General features: G+C 43.0%; 1 pseudogene; it reads right to left on the bottom strand.

The window, feature by feature from the left end:
- Nucleotides 1-1,245: 1,245 nt before the first annotated feature.
- On the bottom strand, nt 1,246-4,833 carry LOC115833755 (annotated as a pseudogene).
- Nucleotides 4,834-8,147: the final 3,314 nt, after the last annotated feature.

Below are 8,147 nucleotides of genomic sequence, written 5' to 3'. Positions count from 1 at the left end.
CCCCTTGCATAGGTGTTGGCTGAGTAAATGGAGATCTGTACTCTGGGGTCTGTTCTGGGCCAGCTTCATGCTGCTGCAGTTCATTTGGCTGGGCCCCGGGTTATCAGCTGCACCTAGGAGAACTGCGAGCCCTTGCCATTCCCCTGGTAGATTTCCCCTATGTTTGGTACCTCTCTTTCCCAACTGTGATCGTGTATGTATAAGGTAACCCAAACCTGTTGATGAGTCCTGAATCTTATTTTCTAAAATACCTAGCTGATAGGCCATGAGACATAAGGCCATCATCCATGGGAGATTTTGTACGTTTCTTTTGGTCCACCCAGCCTCATCTTCTGCCATCTTCAATTTATATCCAAATTTTATTCTTGTAGTCCTAACCTCAGATTCTGCATCTTACTTCTGCCATTTTCCCCACTTCTGATTCTTTGTATAAGCCCATAAAATCTCTCCCCATTTGACCTTCTTAGTCCTGGAACACGTTCCTTCCTGTTTCCTCAATTCTTATCCCTTTCTGTCTATTCTCCCATCCAACTTTTAGTTCCTTCATTTTTTTTTTTTTGAGACAGAGTGTCACTCTGTTGTCCAGGCCGGAGTGCAGTGGCAGGATCTCGGCTCGCTTCGAGCTCCACCTCACGGGTTCGAGCGATTCTCCTGCCTCAGCCTCCTGAGAAGCTGGGATTACAGGTACCCGCCACCACACCCAGCTAATTGTTTGTATTTTTAGTTTTTAGTTTGTATTTTTAGTTTCACCATGTTGGCCAGGCTGGTCTCCAACTACTGACCTCAGGTGATCCACCCACCTCGGCCTCCCAAAGTGTTGGGATTATAGGCATGAGCCACCACGCCCGGCTATAATTCCTTCTTCTTTTTTTTTTTTTTTTTTTTTTGAGACGGTCGCTCTGTCGACCAGGCTGGAGTGCAGTGGCGCAATCTCGGCTCACTGGAAGCTCCGCCTCCCGGGTTCACGCCATTCTCCTGCCTCAGCCTCTCCGAGTAGCTGGGACTACAGGCGCCCGCCACCACGCCTGGCTAATTTTTTGTATTTTTAGTAGAGACGGGTTTCACCGTGGTCTCGATCTCCTGACCTCGTGATCCGCCCGCCTCGGCCTCCCAAAGTGCTGGGATTACAAGCGTGAGCCACCGCGCCCGGCCTATAGTTCCTTCTTTCTAATGCAGCCTTTGATCCCCACCCCCACCAAAGAAAACCCACAGTCAACAGCATCTCAAAACTCAAAAGCCCTTTTTATTACTTATCTATTAATCAATTCTATTACATTTCTTTATTATGTTTTAAAAATATATCAGAATAAATAAATTAGTATCTATCTATGTATGTGGAAAACCAGCGGTATCCAAAGTAAAACCAACAATCTCAGCTCTTAGATTGTGTAGCCATAGTATTTAGCAATTTCATATCTCTTTCCCTTTCAACGAGAAACTGCACTTTCCCCAAAGAGGTGTATTTGGCAGCATTCTCACGCTCTTGTTGAGCCTTTCTCTTCATGGCCTCACGCTCTGGCCTCTGCTCTTCTGTGATGGCATTGACATTACTGGCTCAGGAACAGTGGGTTTCCTCCATGGACGGGGTTGGGGGCCGAAGTCTTGGATTAGAAATCGATTTTGAGGCTTGGGCAGTGAACAGAGACTGGTCACAGCAGTGGAAACAGGCTCCTGCTGCAGAGAAGAACAAGATGATGTTTTGTAGGTGATGGCCTAGAAGCAGCAGATTGAGGGACAGTAGGCTGGGTAGGGTTGGCTGAACTGGGTTGGGTTGCTTTGGTTGAAATTGGCTGAGCTGGTGTGGCAGGACCTGTCAAAGATGTGTGGTAGGAGCTGGTTGGGATGGATTGACTGCAGTTGATTTAGCTGAGTTAGTAGAATCAGGTTGAGCACGGTAAGCCACAGCAGGCCTACGTGAGGCCAGACGGTTTGGACGCCGAGAAACAGGTTGAGCTTGAGGTTTGTCCAGGGTCAGAAAGGGCAAAGGTATCAACTTGACCTTCCCAGGTGGTGGCAACTCAGAGTGGGATGGAGATGGACACTCCTTTTCAGCACTACCATCTAGTTTCTGGGCCTTGACCTCAAGTTTCTCCGGGCCTTTACCCTCACGTCGGGTATCCAGCCATGGTTGGAGAGCTGGGAATGGCTGGCGGTTTTGGGTGTTGCTTCCCGGATCCTGGAGGAAGAGAATCCAGTTTTCTTATCGATCTTTTTCCCGAGTGCATGGAAAACTTGCACGGACTCTAGCAGGTGCGTGCCTAGGGAGCTTCGGGGCTTTTTAAAGATCTCTTGGCTAAGCTGAGGTTGATTTTTCTTCCGTTTCCTATGGGGAATGGTTTGCTTCTCTTCTACCTTGACTTTGTTCCCTGACTGCTTACTCTCTTCAGATTTCTTGGAGCTGTTCTTTCTGTTCCCTTTGGTCTCTTCCTGCCCATGGCTCTTAGTTTTGCTGATCCTGCTGGATGCAGCTTTGTGAGGTTTGTTGCTAGAATGCTTGGCCTTGTTCACAGAAGCGCTGTCACTGATTGTAGCCTGCAAACAACCACTTCTCCCTCTAATGGAAACTCTGGGTTCTTTGGCTGGATTTTGGCCTTGGGAGCACCCTGGATAGGCTCGGAAGCTTTATGCTTGTTCTTCCTGACTTGATCAGAGTGACCTTTTATGACATATGACTTTTCCTGTGCCTGATTTACCTTGATTGCACTGGTATCTTTGGCTTTCTTTGCCGAGGGAACTTCGGGTTGGTCAAGATCTTGTAAGGAACTGAAGATCGGGGGGAGGTAAGTATTCTCCACCCATGTAGTGATGTCTGCCAAATCACTGCTAGACTCAATCTCCATTTTCAAATATCCCTTGGTTCTCAAGACTCAGGCTGTTATTTCTTAGATTGGCATTTTCAGAACCAGGCTGGTCCTCTTGGCCATGAGGATCAATGCAGCCCAGAAGCGGGTGAATATCGGGGATTTCTAAAAGAGGTAGTGGAGGATCTTGATTTCCTATTAGGATCTGGTAGACATCTAGAGGCTTTGAAAGGTTGGTTTTAATCTTATCCAAATTCTCATTCTCATTTTTTTCCTGGCTTGGAGCTGGAGACAGTGTCAAGAGATTAGTAGGACTCTGGACTGGAGTTATAATTGAAATGTCCCCAAGCTCAGGTGATGGGTTACTCTCAAGTGTCTGGGTATTTCTGCTACTGAAGGACTTGGAGAATTCTGGAGTTTGTGGCAGACAAAATGTCTGGCTTGGAGGCAATCTCAGGGAAGTATCCATCCCCAGGGAAGTTTCCATCGCTACAAAGGAATCAAGGAAGAAATCAGTCCCTGGTAAGTGAGATGCTCCCCCTATACACCAATGCAGCGATCGGATACCTTTCCAACATGGGCAAGGCATTTCTACTAGCCCATCTTAAGGACCATGGACAAGACCCTGTATTAGGAGACTGACAGTGACTGTTCTCTTACTGGTTATCATTTGATGTGATTGTTTCTTGGTTTTCTTTGTATTTCATAGGGTTGTTGTAAGTCAAAAAGTGAAAGTGATTTTTAAAATAGGAGATGTTTTATAAAGCCTCACATTCTTACAGGGTCCTTTCAATTCTCTCCACTCTCCTGAGAGAATAAGAACACTTCACCATGGACTAGGGTAGAGAGCGGAGCCTTCCTCATGAATAGATAAGCAAGCCAGATTCCCTGAGCTGTTTGTTTTGGAGAGGATCTCTGAACACAAGGTCTTAAATCCTATTTAGTTTAAGGAAATCAAAATGTCACTGCCAAATAGAGTTCCGAAGTGCCTTCCAAAGAGACTAAAGTAATAGATTTAAGGAAGGACATTACAGCGTGGTAGTGCGGGGGAAGTGATCAGCCAGGGCACTAAAAGGTGTGTCCGTCAGTATGCTCTTGCGACTCTCTTACATGTAGCATAGATAGCCATTATAGTGTTCCCATTTCCCACTTATAAGGTGTTCTTATATAGAGTCTGAAAATGGAGAGCACTGCCCAAGAATAGTGGTTGAAGTCTCAGGACTTAAATTCTAACTACCCCATCGGACTCACCACTCAGCTACATGATTTGACCGCCTCCTTTTCAGTGCTGACTATATTCCTCTCCTTTCTTGATGTTTGTACTCACCTTGATACCCGGTTTTCTGTGAATGGGTTGGGCAGACACAGAGTAATACATCCCAGAAGTAGAGGCTGGTGGTAGGACATTTGTGGGCTGAACCTCCTTTAGCACCATCACCATTTCTGGTTGATGGGCAGAAGCCCTATACCTGTGGTATAGACACAGAGCATAGGATCTGCAGGCAGGATATGGAGGCCCCATTGTGCCTTGATTATGGTAATAGACCTGGCTTCCTATCTGGTAGGGGAAGTGACAGGTTATGGCCCTGCTGATTTGGATTTGAGTTAGTGTCCCTGAACAAGGCTGGCAATAGTGATGGATACAGAAGGACCACAGTATTGGTATCTGAAAGTTTTATCATACTGGGCTGTCATAGACCTGGAAGAGACAGCTGTGTTCTGATCAATGGCAGTCACGGTGAAGTTCTGAAGTGAGGATGACTTCTGTTACTGTGCTTGCTATACTATCCACTCAAAAAGCCTGGATAAGAGGCAGCTGAAGTACAGATATGGCTCTGGCCAGTAACCCCGAGACAACATAGTTGTGCTAGAATGTTTGGTAAAGGTAGGTCACTGCCCATGAGTGGCTGGAAGGAGGTACAGAGGCTGATGGCTGTAGCCATGCTGAGCTGATTGGCTGGAGGCAGAGGCTCTGAGAAGTTGGAATGCTTCTGTCAAGAAAGCCTGCATTGTTCACCACAGGAAGAGAGAGCTGCAGAGATGTAGCAGTTCAGGTAAGATGTATTTTGGAAATCTTCTGTAGGTAAAAGAGAGAGATGAAAAACCGATGAGATTGAAAATTCTCCACCTATTTGAAGAACAAGCTTATCTTAAGGTGTTGCAATCAGGAAGCCTCTAATACCCAATACTCACTGGAGATACTAAAAGCCAAACAGTTTATGATGGCCTCCGAGTGCTGAAGCAGTTTTGGTCCTCTTCTGATGAACTGTCTTTGTGTCCAACTTGGACACAGATGTGAAGACCCAAGTGGTTGGTTTCGTATATTATTTCCTAGGCTAGAAGCAACCTTCTCCTTCCCTATCTATCCTTGAATCTGGGCTTAGTATAGACTCAAACCTATTTCCTAGAATTGGGAGCATTTTAGAACTAGGAGGTCCTTAGAAAGTTCTAACATTTCATTTTATGAGTCTGAGAGGTCAGATTGACCTGTTTAAGTTTTATGACCATTATGTTAATATCATTACCCAGGTTATGCAGAACCTGACTTCCTTGCCAGGAGTCTTTTTCTCTGAGCATAGACCAGAAACCAGGAAATTAGAACTTTTAATATGGCATTTTTTTGGTCTAATGGAGATATAGTACAGCTATTACTTTATAATCCCTGGTGTTACATTTTGCTTCTGCAGGTCTTATGATATGTCCTAGAGTTTATATTTAACCTAGGCCATTGGTAAATCTAAAAGGTCATTTCTTTGCACTCTTTCAAGCTGGCTTTTTATCATAAGTCAAAATAACTACCTGATAGAAATGCGTTTTTTTTCTTTTTTTTAAATTTTTATTTTATTGGAGACAGAGTCTTACTCTGTCACGCAGGCTGAGAGTGCAGTGGCTTGATCTCAGCTCACTGCAACCTCGCCTCCTGGGCTCAAGCAATTCTCATGCCTCAGCTCCTGAGTAGCTGGGATATAAGGCGCATGCCACTCTGCCTGGCTAAATTTTTTGCATTTTTAATAGAGAGGGGTTTTTGCCATGTTTACCAGGCTGGTCTCGAATCCCGACAATCAGATTATCTGCCTGCCTCGTCTCCCAAAGTGCTAGGATTAAGGCGGGCCCACAACGCCCGGCCAGAAATGCTTTTTGAAAGAAAATGTGCAGTTAAACTCTGAGCTTCAGGCTGGCTTGTCTAGTAAAGAAGTTTATAAATAAACAGTGATAATTCATACATGAATAAAAGTGATAGATTACATATGACTTATAATGAGGAAGATATAGTAAATTCTGAAAAAACACAAAATAAATTAAAACATAAAATCATGGAACTAAAACAATATATAGATATTAATGAAAATTGGGGGTATGTTAGCTAGCATCAAAACATAGCAATTACTAACTAAAGCTGTTACCATACATGCAACATTCGGAAAACTGATAGTATCTACTCTTTCTTAGTGAATACTATTAACCAAGAACAGCCCATAATAGAATGAATTTCTAATCAACATATATAGACAGAGAAACTGTATCAGCAAAAAGTGTGTAACAAACAGAAAATATGCAGTAAATGTGAATGTAAAATAGCCATAATATGTGGGTACATATTTCAATAAAACTGGTACAAAATAGAATGCAAAAAATAAGTGTAAAGGAATTCCATTATTATGCTCATTCATATTTCTATGAATATTACGCAGCAAATGACAGGTATTAATCCTAGTATAATATTTAAATTATTATGCCACATAAACAGGCAGAAAAGAACCTTAAAAAGTATCATGAGAGCTTTAATATTTATCCTCAAAACTAGATTATAATCATCTCCAACATCCAGCAAGTGACATCCCCATAGCTTAAAAAAAAAACGCTAGAATCCAATTGAAAAATGTTTTTGAATGTAGGAAAATTCAAAGGACTCCAGAAAATTTGGCTTAGATTAGATATGGAATTAGAGATATGTGGCTGATTGTGGCTTGACTTTTTATTCTTAGGTCTAAAGCAGTCCATTGTACATCAGTATGTACTCTGTTTTTGGAAGAAAGTATTAGATAAAAAAAGCAGCTTTTTACTTGAAATCTACTTTTCACACAAAGGTATTGTTCTTCTGATGCAAATAACGATATTCTTTTTTCCGAAAACTTAATTTTTATTGTTAATAGGAAGAAAACATATAATTCAAAATTAGAAACAGGACACTGCAAATTACATGTCCTCCAGCTCTCTAGGTAACCACTTATTAGTTTCTTGTTTGTAGGAAGCATCATTTCTTTTCTTTTCTTTTGAGATGGAGTCTTGCTCTGTCATACAGACTGGAGTGCAGTGGCAAGATCTCGGCTCACTGCAACCTCTGCCTCCCAGATTCCAGAGATTCTCCTGCCTAAGCCTCCTGAGTAGCTGGGATTACAGGCGCCTGTCACCACACCCAGCTAATTTTTGTATTTTTAGTAGAGATGGGGTTTCACCATGTTGGTCAGGCTGGTCTCCAACTGACCTCAGGTGATCAGCCCACCTTGGCCTCCCAAAGTTCTGGGATTACAGGTGTGAGTCATCCTGCCCGGCCTCTAAAGCATATTTCTAAAATGTTTATACTAAAAACTGTCAAGTGTCATCTATGTTCAAAAAGGCAACGGAAAAAAGTAACTGCATGTGACTTCTGATAAGCTGATTTTCCTAGGGATACTGTATTCTAGCCTGTTTCCTTCCTAGTCCATTGATCTAAGCATTTGCTAAAACCAAATTCATTTTGCCCTACTCTGAATAGATTTCACTCTGTTGTCCTTATGCTTCTTTTTTCTTATGCTTCTTTTTTTTTCAAATTTAAAATATATTTTTTTCTTTTAAAATCATTTCGTCATTCTCCAGGGCATATCCCAAAGGAAGAGGAGGGGATCCTGTTTTCTGCTTTAATTAAACTACCAAATTCCTTACTCTAGAATACCTGCCTCCTTATAACCCAGTACTCTCCATTTTCTCTTTCCACCTAGGAATGTCCAAAATGTGAATATTACTTTTCTTTGTTTGTTTGTTTGTTTGTTTCTTTGTGACAGGGTTGTCACCCAGGCTGAAGTCCAGTGGTGTGAACATGACTCACTGCAGCCTCAACCTCCTGGGCTCAAGCAGTCCTCTGATCCTCCCACCTCAGCCTCCTGAGTAGCTGGCATACCTCCAACCCTGGCTGAGTTTTAAAAAGTTTTTGTAGAGATGGGGTCTTGCCATGTTGCCCAGACTGCCTGGGAAATCCTAGGCCCAAAGCGATCCTCCCACCTCAGGCTCCCAAAGCATTGAGACTGCAGGCATGGGCTACCACACCCAACTGAATATTAAAAACATCACTACACATCAGTAAACATC

This window comes from Nomascus leucogenys, unplaced genomic scaffold, assembly GCF_006542625.1.
Source record: "Nomascus leucogenys isolate Asia unplaced genomic scaffold, Asia_NLE_v1 002400F_8145_qpd_obj, whole genome shotgun sequence".
Classification (NCBI taxonomy): domain Eukaryota; kingdom Metazoa; phylum Chordata; class Mammalia; order Primates; family Hylobatidae; genus Nomascus; species Nomascus leucogenys.
The sequence above is the reverse complement of the archived record's forward strand: the minus strand, read 5'-3'. Positions and strand labels throughout refer to the sequence as shown.